Consider the following 14,494-nt stretch of genomic DNA (forward strand, 5'->3'; position numbering starts at 1 on the left):
TCCGAAGGTCACACTTTTTCTGTTTGCTGCAAAAGAGTTTTTGTGAAAATGTTCACGAAAATAATAAAAGGTTATGGTAAATACTCACCACTTTGAATTATATTTTTATATTTTGTCTTTATCTGCTGCCAAGAACGTTTGTAGTTGGGGTTGCATCTAAAAATCAATGAATAGCCTATTAATCTATATGACACAGGCCTAATATACAGTAACATTTTTAGATACAAATACGTTTATACATACAGTATACGTATATACATTTTAATTTAAGCATTAATAAATTTTTAAATAAAATGTTAACATTACGTCTAATGCACAGTGAAGTAACAGGAGTAACTTGAACAACTAACGGAATTAACATTAGATTAATAAATGCTGAAAAACTATCGTTCATTGTTAATTCATGTTAGCTAATGCATTACGTTCTCTAAACAGATACAACCTTATTGTAAAGGCATCATATACACGCGCGCGCACACACATACATCATTTTTAATTAATATTGAATGTATATTTGTTTAACTTACGCATTAACGCAATCAGCGATCTTTTTCCAACACTCTTCTCTTGCTTTGGCAGCAGATACAGTATTACTGCGTGCTTGAAACACATGTTTATATTCTTCATACTTTTGAATAATTATTTCTTGCTCCTCCGCAGAAAAATAGACAGCTCTCGCTCTATCCATATTGAACGCGATTGGTTGTTCGGTGCCGACGTCACTCTTTTATGTGCACGCGCCCGTGGCGTAATCATAGCTTAAGGATCAAAGCCCGAGTTGACAGAGAAAGTTGATGAGCTGCTTCATGGTACCAATTAAGCCTGATTGCATCGGTTTGGTTTTGTCAACTCAAAACTAATCCTGTAACCCGGAGTTTGTTTAGCCACCATCATGGTACAGGCCCCAGGTCTCTCTTGTAAAAGAGGTTTTAAATCTCAATGAGACTTCCTGGTTAAATAAAGGTAAAATAAATAAAAAAATAAACAGAGGTCAGACATTTCTTATAGTTGGCCACCAGGTTTGCACACATCTCAGGAGGGATTTTGTCCCACAGCTCTTTCCAGATCCTCTCCAAGTCATTAAGGTTTCGAGGCTGACGTTTGGCAACTCGAACCTTCAGCTCCCTCCACAGATTTTCTGGAGACTGGCTAGACCACTCCAGGACCTTAATTTGCTGCTTCTTGAGCCACTCCTTTGTTGCCTTGGCCGTGCGTTTTGGGTCATTGTCATGCTGGAATACCCATCCACGACCCATTTTCAATGCCCTGGCTGGCTTTAATGCCCTGAAGGTACATGGCCTCATCCATCGTCCCTTTGTTGCGGTGCAGTGGCAGAAAAACACCCCCAATGCATAATGTTTCCACCTCCATGTTTGACAGTGGGGATGGTGTTCTTGTGGTCATAGCCAGCATTCCTCCTCCTCCAAACACGGCGAGTTGATTTGATGCCAAAGAGCTCGATTTTGGTCTCATCTGACCACAACACCTTCACCTAGTTCTCCTCTGAATGATTGGCAAACTTCAGACGGGCATGTATATGTGCTTTCTTGAGCAGGGGGAACTTGCGGGCGCTGCAGGATTTCAGTCCTTCACAGCATAGTGTGTTAACAATTGTTTTCTTGGTGACTATGGTCCCAGCTGCCTTGAGATCATTGACAAGATCCACCCGTGTAGTTCTGGGCTGATTCCTCACTGTTCTCATGATCATTGAAACTCCACGAGGTGAGATCTTGCATGGAGCCCCAGTCCGAGGGAGACTGACAGTTATTTTGTGTTTCTTCCATTTGTGAATAATCGCACCAACTGTTGTCACCTTCTCACCAAGCTGCTTGGCGATGGTCTTACAGCCCATTCCAGCCTTGCGTAGGTCTACAATCTTGTCCCTGACATACTTGGACAGCTCTTTGGTCTTGGCCATGGTGGAGAGTTTGGAATCTGATTGAATGATTGCTTCTGTGGACAGGTTGTCTTTTATACAGGTAACAAGCTGAGATTAGGAGCACTCCCTTTAACACTAGAACCGCCACGGGGTAAATTTTACCCGTGACTGTTTTTCAAATGTACATAACAGATTTTCAACAAAACATTCAAGTCTCCCAGTCATTGACTTTTACTAAAATTATGTAATTTACAGCCCAATATTGTTAAAAATTATTTTGATAAATCCAGATAAAAAAAACGGAGCATTTATAGGCTACCTATAAGCACCGCGCGGGTCACATTTACCCGTTATATAATGCATGTATTTTCGCGCTGTCTTGAATTGATTTTGCTTGACAATCCTCATAAGGCTGCGGTCCTCTCGGTTGGTTGTGCATCTTTTTCTTCCACACTTTTTCCTTCCACTCAACTTTCTGTTAACATGCTTGTATACAGCACTCTGTGAACAGCCAGCTTCTTTGGCAATGAATGTTTGTGGCTTACCCTGCTTGTGAAGGGTGTCAATGATTGTCTTCTGGACAACTGTCAGATCAGCAGTCTTCCCCATGATTGTGTAGCCTAGTGAAACAAACTGAGAGACCTTTTTGAAGGCTCAGGAAACCTTTGCAGGTGTTTTGAGTTGATTAGTTGATTGGCATGTCACCATATTCTAATTTGTTGAGATAGTGAATTGGTGGGTTTTTGTTAAATGTGAGCCAAAATCATCACAATTAAAAGAACCAAAGACTTAAACTTCATCCACTATCCACTTAGAGAGTCTCTGCTTCGTGACCGGACACCCCTTGGTGCGGTTACCGAAGCTAACAAAGAGCTGTTCTGTACACCTAAAGGAGGCGTAGCGCTCGAAGTAGATCCTCAAAGTTCTGACAGGGCATAACAAGGATAACTCCCGGTCCTCCTCAGAAGGAGGAAGCGCGGAGAGTGTGATGACTTGAGCTCTGAATGGAGTTGAAAGTACTTTGGGTACGTAACCATGCCTTGGTTTCAGGATGACCTTGGAGTCGTTGGGCCCGAATTCCAGGCAGGCAGGGCTAATAGAGAGCGCCTGTAGGTCTCCTACTCGCTTAACCGACGCTAGTGCTATTAGCAGATCAGTTTTCAGCGACAGCGACCGAATGTTCGTAGACTGAAGTGACTCAAAAGGATGGTCAATACAGTGGGCAGGTCCCATGTAGGGACGGTAAGGGGCTGAGGCGGATTCAGCCTCTTGGCTCCCCTCAGAAAACAGACAACTGAGTTGTCTCTGCCTACCGATTGGCCTGCTATAGGGACATGAAAGGCCGCTATAGCTGCTACGAACACCTTGAGTGTGGAAGGAGAATGTCCTTTATCCAGCAGCTCCTGCAGGAAGGACAGAATCACCACTAACTCGGAGGTAGACGGGTTTTCACCGCGGTCTAGGCACAAAGTGGAGAAAACAGACCACTTAAGGGCGTAGAGGCGTCTCGTAGACGGGGCTCTAGCCTCAGAAATGGTGTTTAACACTCGCTCTGGGAGGCTGGTAGGCTCCCGTTGAGCGGCCACAGGTGGAGAGCCCACAGCTCGGGTCGAGGGTGCCATATTGTTTCCGTTCGCATGAGAGAGGAGATCCCGTCTCAGGGGCACGGGCCAGGGTGCTGCTGTCAGTAGCTGAATCAGCTCTGACAACCAAGGTTGGTTATCAATAGAACCTTGCGTCCTTGTTCCCTGATTCTCCTGATGACCTGCGGAATCAGGGCGATCGGGGGGAATGCATAAAGGAGGAGAAAATATCTAATTCTGCCCTGCCAAAGATCTTCCAGATCATCTGAACCGTCCGCGGATGGAGCATCCACTCCTCTGAGGGGACATTGCTCCGAGATAACATATCCGCTCCTTGGTTCAATCTGCCCGGCAAGTGTGCTGCTCTCAGCGAGCGCAGATTGCGCTGAGCCCACTCCAGAAGGTGCTCTACCAGAATGAAGAGACGCTTCGAGGAGAGACCTCCCTGGTGATTTATATAGGACACCACGGACATGTTGTCTGAGCGAATCAGCACATGGCGTCCTATTAGGTCTGGCAGAAAAAAACAGCAGGCTCGACATACTGCTAGCATTTCCAAGCAGTTGATGTGGAAGCCGTTCTCCGCTTTCGACCAATGGCCAAAGGTCAGTTTGCATTCGCACAGCGCCTCCCAACCTGTGTTGGAGGCATCTGTCATGACAACTTTCCTGTTGCAGACCATTCCCATGGCCACGCCCTTTTCCATCCATCGTGGGTTCTTCCAGGGGACCAAGGCTGTCACACAGGCCTGGCTCACCCTGATATGCAGGCGTCCGTGACGCCATGCGTGGGGTGGAACCCGTGGTTTCAGCCAGCGTTAGAGGGGCCGTATGCGAAGCAGGCCCAGCTGTAACACTGGTGATGCTGCGGCCATGAGGCCCAGCATTCTCTGAAACGCTTTGGGAAGGACCGTGTGGACTAAGCCACTCCCTCGAAGGCAAATCTCAAGAATCGTCTGTGATGGGGGGGCTATCTGGATGTGAAAGTATGCCTCTTTCAGGTCCAGAGAACAGAACCAGTCCCCTGTGCGAATCTGCAAGAGGATCTGCTTCAGCGGCTGTAAAAGCCTGACTCGCTCTGAGCTGGAGGAACCTTTTCTATGGCTTCTTTTCCCAACAGCGTCATCACCTCTGAGCGTAGAACGCGAGCCTGGGTCAGGGGCCCTGGCGCTTCGGAAAGGGGTGGCATCTGGCCGAGCGGGAACGTCCTCGCGTCTGCTAAGTCTTGGCTGGCTGAGGGGCGGGAACGGTAGGTGCAGACCGCATCGCCTGGGCGGTGGTCTTGGTGGCGCGCAGGACCAGGTCTGTTGCACTTCTCAGCTCCCTGAGAGTCACACGGTCAGGCTCAGACTCGTCCATGGCAGAGAGGAGTTTGGCCTGATAGACCTGTAGAACCGCCATTGAGTGAAGCGCCACCTGTCCAGCTGAAGCGTAGGAGCATCCAATGAGCGCTGAAGTGGTCCTGCATGGCTTGGACGGGTGGGTGGCCTTTGCCTTCCAACCGATGGCAGTGGGTGGACAGAGGTGAGCAGCCACTGACTCATCCAGTTGAGGCATCTTCTCGTACCCTTTTTCTTCAGCGCCGTCAACTGTAGTGAGGGCAGATGAAGCGGAAGTACGGAGGCAAGCAGAGTAGGGGGAGCGCCAAGATCTCGTGAGCTCGTCGTGAACTTCAGGGAAGAACGGCGAGGGTCGCTGGCGAGGAGCCTGACAGCGTCCCGGCAGGAACCACTCGTCGAGACGGCTGCGAGAAGGCTCCTCTGGTGGCGACCACTCCAATCCCAGCTCTTCGACCACTCCAATCCCAGCTCTTCGACCACCTTTGAGAGGACACAGAAAAGTTCGGTATCCATCCCGGCTTTGGCGGCGCTGGGCGCGGACGAATGCAGGGGGGTGAGGGTCAGCTACCGAGTCTGACAGCTCCTCAGCAAGCAAATTTAGTTTAACAATTATTATAAAGCATTTAATTTAAATGAACATTAATATATACATATAATATGTAATATAAATAAGCTGTAGAATCAATAGATAACGCTTTAAAAATGACTACATGTGACCTTACATGTTCAAGTCTCTATCACTATATATTATCAGCTATACAAACTGACTGCACTGATAGAGCAAGATATTTTATTTGTCCTCTTTCATGGACAAGTACTTTCTGCAGAGTTAATTCATTTAAATTCCTCATATTCTTCATTCTCATAACCTTTTGCAAAAGAGTTTTGGATCTCATTGGCTCTCTCGCAAGAAGTGAATCACAATTGCTCTGTGTTGCAAGGCTTGTGATTGTCTGTTCAACATGATGTCACACATTCATGTGCACATGCTCCACAAACTCAGTATCAAAGAAAGTTTGAGTTATATTTATATATTGAGTTATTTGTCAATTCGAAACTAATCATGTAAATCTGAATTTGTTCAACTACCATCATGGTACCCAGGTTCACCGGGCTCACAAAGCTCGATATAAACGTTCTCTGTCAACTCAGAGTTTGAACTAGAGTTTGTTATTGACTCTGGAGCGTGTGCACCTGAAAGTGTGACACGTGCATCAAACAGCCAATCACATGGACCGTGGAGAGCATCATTAGGCTTGTTTGAGATGAGCAAAATCTGCGCAGAACCGATCACCGGTGCTCGCCGCGAGGTGCATGCCGGTTAGAAAAGTGTCCGAGTTACGTCTGCCTTGCTCTGATGTCATGCTGACGTGTGCCAAAAAACTCTCGCGACGGCGAGGCGGCTGTGTTGGATTGAGCAGTCAGGCGCAGTTGCTCTCCACCGACTGCGCTGATCAAAAGCATGATGGGAAACGACTGACTGACGACACAGCTTAATGCTCATTCGTTCAGACAACCGTGATGCTGCGTTCTCTTCTAAAATGTTTTATTTTTTAATCTGATTTCATGCTATTATGTATTTAAATTGTGCATGAATATTCCCAAACACTATGACAGTGTGATCTCTGTGTGAGATATGTGATTGTTGTCATAGTTTCTATAAAAATCTAAAATGTATGTTTGAATTAAAATAAAAATCAATGATAAATACGCCTTTCGTATGGAATTAAATAGCAAGCACTTTGAGTGTCTTGTTCATCATATTTATTCATATAAAAGCAACAGAACTGAAATTATATCATGTTCATCAGCAGCACAGCATATGAGTGAGAATAATGCGATATCTGCCTTTGATCTCGTTCTACTTCGAGAGCTCAGAACTGTCCGTCCTGACTGCGCTTATTTCACTCCTCCCCTCACTGCAGCCGCCTGCTCTCGCCTACATTTCAGGCGAGGCGAGGCGCATCTCAAACAAGCCTAATGTGTCATTGGGATTCACTTATCGCGAGAGTCAGCGCAATTCACTTTTCTGCTGAAGATTAAGAGATATTGTTATTAAAAATGTAATAAATTTAAATGCATTTACAAGGCAGGAATAAACACTTCTGCTGCAGCAAAAGTTTGGCAGCAGAAATAAAATATATGACTATGCAAAGGAATCAACTGAATTGAATTATAATACAGCGGGTAAAATAAGTATTGAACACGTCACCATTTTTCTCAGAAAATATATTTATAAAGGTGCTGTTGACATGAAATTTTCACCAGATGTAGGTAATAACCAAAGTAATCCATACACACAAAGAAAACAAAACAAATAAGTTCAGAAATTAAGTTATGCATAATAAAAACGGAATGACACAGGGAAAAAGTAATGAACACATGAAGAAAGGGAGGAGCAAAAAGGCATAGGAAGCCAAGATACCAGCAGAAAGCAATCCTGTGTCTTGTCGGTGGAAATTAATAGCTGGTTCAGTCCCAACACCAGGATGATTAAGATGAAACAAGGCAAGCAAGGCATCAGCAAGACAATGACCTCAAACACAGTCAAGGAAACTATCAATTGGTTTCAGAGAAAGAAAATAAAGCTGCTAGAATAGCCCAGACAATCACCCGACTTGAATCCAATAGAAACCTGATTTGAAGCCAATAGAAAATAAGAACTAATGATTAGAGTTCATAGAAGAGGCCCACAGAACCTTCAAGATTTGAAGACTATTTGTGTGGAAGAATGGGCCAAAATCACACCTGAGCAATGCATGCGACTACCTGAATAGGAGACGTCTTTGTCACAGATCCGCCCACAGCGTCATCCACACCAACCACCTACACCCGTTCGCAATCACCGGAGTACTGATTACCACCTGTCATCACTTACCTGCTCGCTATATCAAGTCACTCACCACAATCCCGCGTTGGTTGGTATCAAGGTCGTAAGCCTGGCTCACTTCCCTACTCACCTCTTGGATTGCCTGGATCCTCCGTCCTGTAAGCCTCACCGACCGACCTATCACAAAAGTGTCACTTTGAGTTGGACGAAGTCACTGAGTTAAAGGACCCCTTTGTTTTAAGTTACGTTTTGTTTGAAATCCTTCGGGATCAGTTTATGTTTGTGGGAAGGAAATAAAAGAAGTGTGTTCCCACTAACCCTGTGTTTGCCTCTCCGTCCAAACCTGACAGAATACCAACCCTCAAAAGGAGTAATTGGACGTTGTTAAACTGAGATGGAAGACCAAGCTCTTCCAACACCGGACCCATTCACCGAACTAGTTCACGCTCTCATGAAGCCCTCCAGCCTCCTCCGCCATCCCATCTCCTTCCGGGTGCCCAATGGCCAAACCTACCCTCTACTCCGGCGATGCGGCCACCTGTAGTGGCTTCTTGCTTCAGTGTTCCCTGTACTTTGAGTTTCAACCTCACCAATTCCTGAACGATCGGGCAAAGATAGCTTTCATCATGTCCCTGCTGTCCGGAAGAGCCCTACAGTGGGCTGAGGCGCTCTGGAATTCACACAGCCCGTCGTGCGGTCACTGGGTGCCTTCACCGACCATTTCAGTGAAGTGTTCAGCCATACAGCCTCCTCCATCTCCGTTCACGAAGAGCTCTTTCAGTTACGACAAGCCAACATGTCCATCCATGATTACACCGTAAGATTTCGCACTCTAGCCGCCGGCAGTGGGTGGAACGAGACAGCACTTCTCGCCGCCTATCGACGGGTCTTGCACCCTCCATAAAACAGCAGATGTCTGTTATTGAAGACTCAGTGGGCTTGGAGGGCTTTCTCCAGAAATCGTTGCACATTTCACAACAGTTAAATGCTTGTCGTTCGGAGACTACCCCAGCAACCACCTCACAAGGATCGGTCCCACTTGTACCGGAACCCATGCAGGTGGACCGGTACCACCTATCTCCGGAGGAACGGGCCCGGAGAACCCACAATCTTTGTATGTACTGCGGCTCGGGAAGTCACTCCCTGGTAGCCTGCCCCGTTCGCCCCGCGAACTCCACGGTGAGTACGGTCCATCTTCACCCTGATGTTTCCAAGATTCCACATAGTGATGCTCTAATCATTTACCTGAACCGATCCTTTCCAGTTAAAATCCTCATTGACTCCGGAGCCGCAGGAAATTTCATCTCTTGACCAGCCTCCTTCAACTCCAACTACCCCGGCTCCGGAGTACTACATCCTACCGGATTTCCACCATACAAGGCAAACCGTTGAGCAAAGGGCTGGTACGCCACCACACTCCAGAGGTCACGCTCCGCGTTGGACACTTTCACGAGGAACAAATCTCCTTTCTTATCTTGGAGGAAGCCATTGTGGATGTGGTGCTGGGTCGTCCCTGGCTCGTAAAACATCATCCAGACTTGCATTGGAGTTCGGGAGAAATCCTTCGTTGGAGTGCTTCCTGCTTTGAAAAGTGTCTCCCCAGTCTCCCGGTACCTCGCCAGTCCGTACCATCTCTCCCACTCAACTCCACCACCGTAGAGAGCCCTACCACACTTACCTCGGTCAAGATTCCCAGAGCCTACCTCCCTTACCAAGACGTGTTCAGCAAAACGGCCGCTACTCGTCTTCCTCCGCACAGACCCTGGGACTGCACCATTGACCTGTTACCCGGGGCCAAACTGCCTAAAGGTCACGTCTATCCCCTCTCAATCCCGGAACGCATCGCCATGGAAGAATATGTGAGAGAGGCGCTACAGCAAGGGTTCATCCGTCCCTCCACATCTCCCGCAGCCTCCAGTTTCTTCTTTGTCGCCAAGAAGGACGGGGGCCTCCGCCCATGTATAGATTACAGAACGCTCAACGCACAAACAGTCAAATTCGCCTATCCCTTACCACTGGTCCCAGCTGCCTTAGAAGAACTGTGGGGCCCGAGTTTTCACCAAACTCGACCTCCGCAGCGCCTATAATTTAATCCGAATACGGAAAGGAGATGAATGGAAGACAGCCTTTATCACGCCCACCGGCACTACGAATATCAGGTTATGCCGTATGGCCTTCGAACTCTCCATCAATATTTCAGAACTTCATGAACGAGATCTTCCGGGACATGCTCAACCGATTCACCCTCATTTATATCGATGACATCCTGATCTACTCTTCCACCCTCGAGGAGCACCAAGACCATGTTACCCAAGTTCTCCAACGCCTCCGCCAGCATCAACTGTATCTCAAGCTCGAAAATGTGAATTCCATCAAACAAAGATCCATTTCTTGGGATACATCATCGGCGGATGGAGTACAAATGGATCCAGCCAAGGTGAAAGCCGTAAAAATTGGCCACAACCATCTTCTATCAAGGAGCTCCAACGGTTCCTCGGGTTCGCCAACTTCTATCGACGTTTCATAGCCCATTATAGCCATCTGTCAGCTCCTCTAACCTCTCTCCTCCAAGGAAAACCGAAATCCCTTACCTGGACGCCTCAAGCGATGCAAGCCTTCCAAAGGTTAAAGTCCTCCTTTTGCACCGCTCCAACACTCACCCATCCAAACCCCAATCAACGCCGTGGTGGAAGTGGATGCTTCGACGGTGGGAATTGGCGCGGTCTTGTCGCAGCTAAAAGGCGAACCTCCAGTGCTTCACCCCTGTGCCTACTTCTCCAAGAAGATGTCCCCAGCAGAACAAAACTACGACATCGGGAACCGCGAATTACTGGCAATCAAACTAGCACTGGAGGAGTGGCGGCACTGGCTAGAAGGCGCACAACATCCGTTTGAAGTGATTACTGACCACAAAAACCTCCAGTACCTTCGCGAAGCCAAGCGCCTAAACCCCGACAAGCCGCTGGGCCCTTTTCTTCACTCGATTCAAATTCACTATCACCTATCGTCCCGGCCACAAGAACCTCAAGGCCGATGCTCTGTCCCGCCTGCACCAGCCCGACCCATCACCCGAACATCCAGAACCAGTCCTGCCACCCAAAATATTCGCTTGCCCCATCATATGGAAGGTGGATGACCAGATCCGTGCTGCCACTCAATCTGAGCCTGCTCCGCCGGGAGTTCCAGAGGGGAAGCTGTACATACCAGCCACCTTCCGTCTCCCCCTTCTGGACTCTCTACACACGTCTCCGGGATCCGCCACCCGGCCACAACGCACTCTCGCTCCTTCGAACAAGTACTGGTGGCCCAACATGAACCAGGACGTTGCCCGTTACGTCCGAGGCTGTGCCGTCTGTGCCATCACCTCGACCCCCCGTCACTTGCCCGAGGGAAAACTGGTCCCCCTGCCGATCCCACGCCGGCCCTGGTCCCATATCGGAGTTGACTTTGCCACAGACCTACCACCCTCCAACGGATCTACCACCATTCTCGTTGCGGTCGACCGGTTCTCTAAGGCCTGCAAATTGATCCCCTTACGAGGATTACCCACAGCCCTCGAAACTGCGGAAGCTCTCTTCCAACATGTCTTCCGGAACTTTGGCCTGCCCGAAGATATTGTCTCCGACCGAGGGCCTCAGTTCACTTCCAGGGTCTGGCGTAGTTTCTTCCGGCTACTGGGAGTCTCTGTCAGTCTGTCCTCCGGGTATCACCCACAGACCAACGGCCAAACGGAACGGAAAATCCAGGAGATTGGGCGCTACCTGCGCGCCTATTGCCATCGTCACCAGGACCACTGGAGCAAGTACCTACCCTGGGCCGAGTCGCCCAAAACTCACTGCGGCAAGAAACTACCGGTCTCACCCCATTTCAATGCTTGTTAGGATTTCAACCTCCGCTCTTCCCCTGGACCGGAGAGCCTTCCGAAGTCCCGGCGGTTGACTTCTGGTTTCGAGAGAGCGAAAGAGTGTGGGACACGGCGCATGTCCATCTCCAGCGGGCAGTACGGAGGCACAAAAGACATGCAGATACCCATCGCGCCGCCACGCCCCTATACCGTCCCGGCGACCGAGTCTGGCTCTCCACTCGGGATATTCGCCTCCGTCTGCCCTGCAAGAAGCTAAGCCCTCGCTATGTCGGTCCCTTCCCTATAATAAGACGGATAAACGAAGTCACCTACGAGCTCCAGCTCCCAGCAACTTACCGCATTTCACCTACCTTCCATGTATCCCTATTAAAACCGTTCACTAATCCCGTTCTCCCTCCTTCCGCAGAGCACGAAGTACCTCCTCCTCCCGAGGCCGACCCCAGTGGGACCATCTACAGAGTCGAAGAAATCCTAGACTCCCGTCGACGGGGCGGCCGACTCCAATACCTGGTGGATTGGGAGGGATTCGGCCCCGAAGAGAGATCATGGGTAAACCGAGAGGATGTACTGGACCCTCGCTTCTTTCCGACTTCCACCGGTCGTACCCGACCGCCCTGCCCCAAGAGGACGTGGTCGCCCTCGCCCGTCGGTCCCAGGCGCCAGGAGGCGCCCGTGGGGAGGGGTACTGTCACAGATCCGCCCACAGCGTCATCCACACCAACCACCTACACCCGTTCGCAATCACCGGAGTACTGATTACCACCTGTCATCACTTACCTGCTCGCTATATCAAGTCACTCACCACAATCCTGCGTTGGTTGGTATCAAGGTCGTAAGCCTGGCTCACTTCCCTACTCACCTCTTGGATTGCCTGGATCCTCCGTCCTGTAAGCCTCACCGACCGACCTATCACAAAAGTGTCACTTTGAGTTGGACGAAGTCACTGAGTTAAAGGACCCCTTTGTTTTAAGTTACGTTTTGTTTGAAATCCTTCGGGATCAGTTTATGTTTGTGGGAAGGAAATAAAAGAAGTGTGTTCCCACTAACCCTGTGTTTGCCTCTCCGTCCAAACCTGACAGTCTTGAAGCTGTCATTACCAACAAAGGCTTTTGTACAAAGTATAGCCGCAGAAATGTAGTTCAGGTAACGTACATACATTACAATTAAATTAAATATTACATCAAACAGTATTGGCTCTTTTAATTTTAACATATTAATAGATTAATAGAATAATATAATAAAGACCAAAGATTACCTGTTAGACCCCAAACAAATTACATTATAGCCGCTTTTCCACCGAAATTACCTGGAACAATTTGTCCCAGGAACTTTTTTTTTTTTACCCCAGACCTGTTGATGTCTCCGTTTCCATCGCAGTCTAAAGTAATTAATTATTAATAAGTTCACGTCTCCGAAATCGGCGAAACACATTTTCAAGTTGGCGCTGTCTTTTTAAATAAACCGCAGATTTGAGTTTTAAACAACTACATTCTCGCGTGAAATACTTTTAAAACTACATTTCATGACACAATAACAGTAATATTTGTAAAAAATTATATGAATATGGTGGTTGAAATACAGTGTTGCGTGAACTCAGCCAATCAGCATGCTCAGCGCCCAAGTCCCACCCCCGAAAGTTCCGGACCTTTGAAAGAGTACTACCTCGCAAGCAGGGACGTTCTCAGGGGCAAATTTGTACCCGGAACTTAATTTAGATCCTGTTTTCTGCGGTGGAAACACAATGAGTACCGGCCCAAAGTCCCTAGTTCCTGGTTAAAGTTCCTGCGGTGGAAAAGGGGCTTATATGTTTAACCACTACAGAGACATCAAAGCCAGTGGCAAATTTCAGAAGAACTACATGATACATGAGCACTGAGCACCCGCTAATCACATGGAGATCACGTCTCCGAAATCGGCGAAGCACATTTTCAAACAAGCGCTGTCTTTATAAATAAACTGCAGATTTGAGTTCCAAACAACTATATTCTCGCCTGAAATACTTTTAAAACTACATTTCATGACACAATAACAGTAATATTAAAAAAAAAAAATACAAATATCTAATTTTAGAATCTTTACACACACACACACACACACACACACACACACAGAGAGAGAGAGAGAGAGCATTTAACTTATCATGCAATATTAATTTGGTTTTAACATGGGGCACATACATTTATTAATATGCTGTCATTCACTAGCATTAAATAAAATGACCATAAAAGTATTTTATTTTTATTAAAATCTTCGGTATCCATGTGATGCTGAGGAACAGATCCAAATTCAAACCATTCATCTCCTTCCTCTGTAGCTATAGTAACAGATTCAAAATTTGCCTTTAATAAGTTTTACAAGAAGTTTTAAGACAGCGATATCAGACGCTCATTGGCTCTTGTCGGTTTCGTCATAGATTGCGACATGCCGTGTTTCCGGTGATGCGTGAGATGAGTTGATCGGGAGAGTATTTTAAGCGTTTAACAACTTATGCCCTCTTCCTCACACTAAACTATTATATTCCGCCAGAGAGGACTGCGACTGCAACGCATCGTCATTTGGACTACTGTACTGTGGTACTGCTTTTTGACATTTCTGCGATAAATTCTTGTGATTAACGTTACACGTGTCCAGTGGCGGCGTTTCACGAAAACCTAGGGTATGGCATAATTGTGGCCATACATACAACAACAACATTCCTGAACTGAACTATCAACCCACATACACATTATACCTATACATAGTGCACGATGCACTATTAAATACAATTAATAGAGAACAGCATTAAATATAAAAACACATGTCTTACCATGTCTGGGCAGTTGTCATTGCATAAGTGGGTAGCGGCAAGGTCGGAGCAGTGCGAAGTCGGTGACAAGCTCATCCAAATCAAAACATTTCACCAACGCTTTCTCCACAGACATGAGCATTAAGTGGCTTAGTCTCTCATCGCCCATTGTTGTCCTCAGATACGTTTTTACTTGTTTAAGGACAGAAAAAA

Source organism: Onychostoma macrolepis, chromosome 18 (assembly GCF_012432095.1).
Source record: "Onychostoma macrolepis isolate SWU-2019 chromosome 18, ASM1243209v1, whole genome shotgun sequence".
NCBI lineage: Eukaryota > Metazoa > Chordata > Actinopteri > Cypriniformes > Cyprinidae > Onychostoma > Onychostoma macrolepis.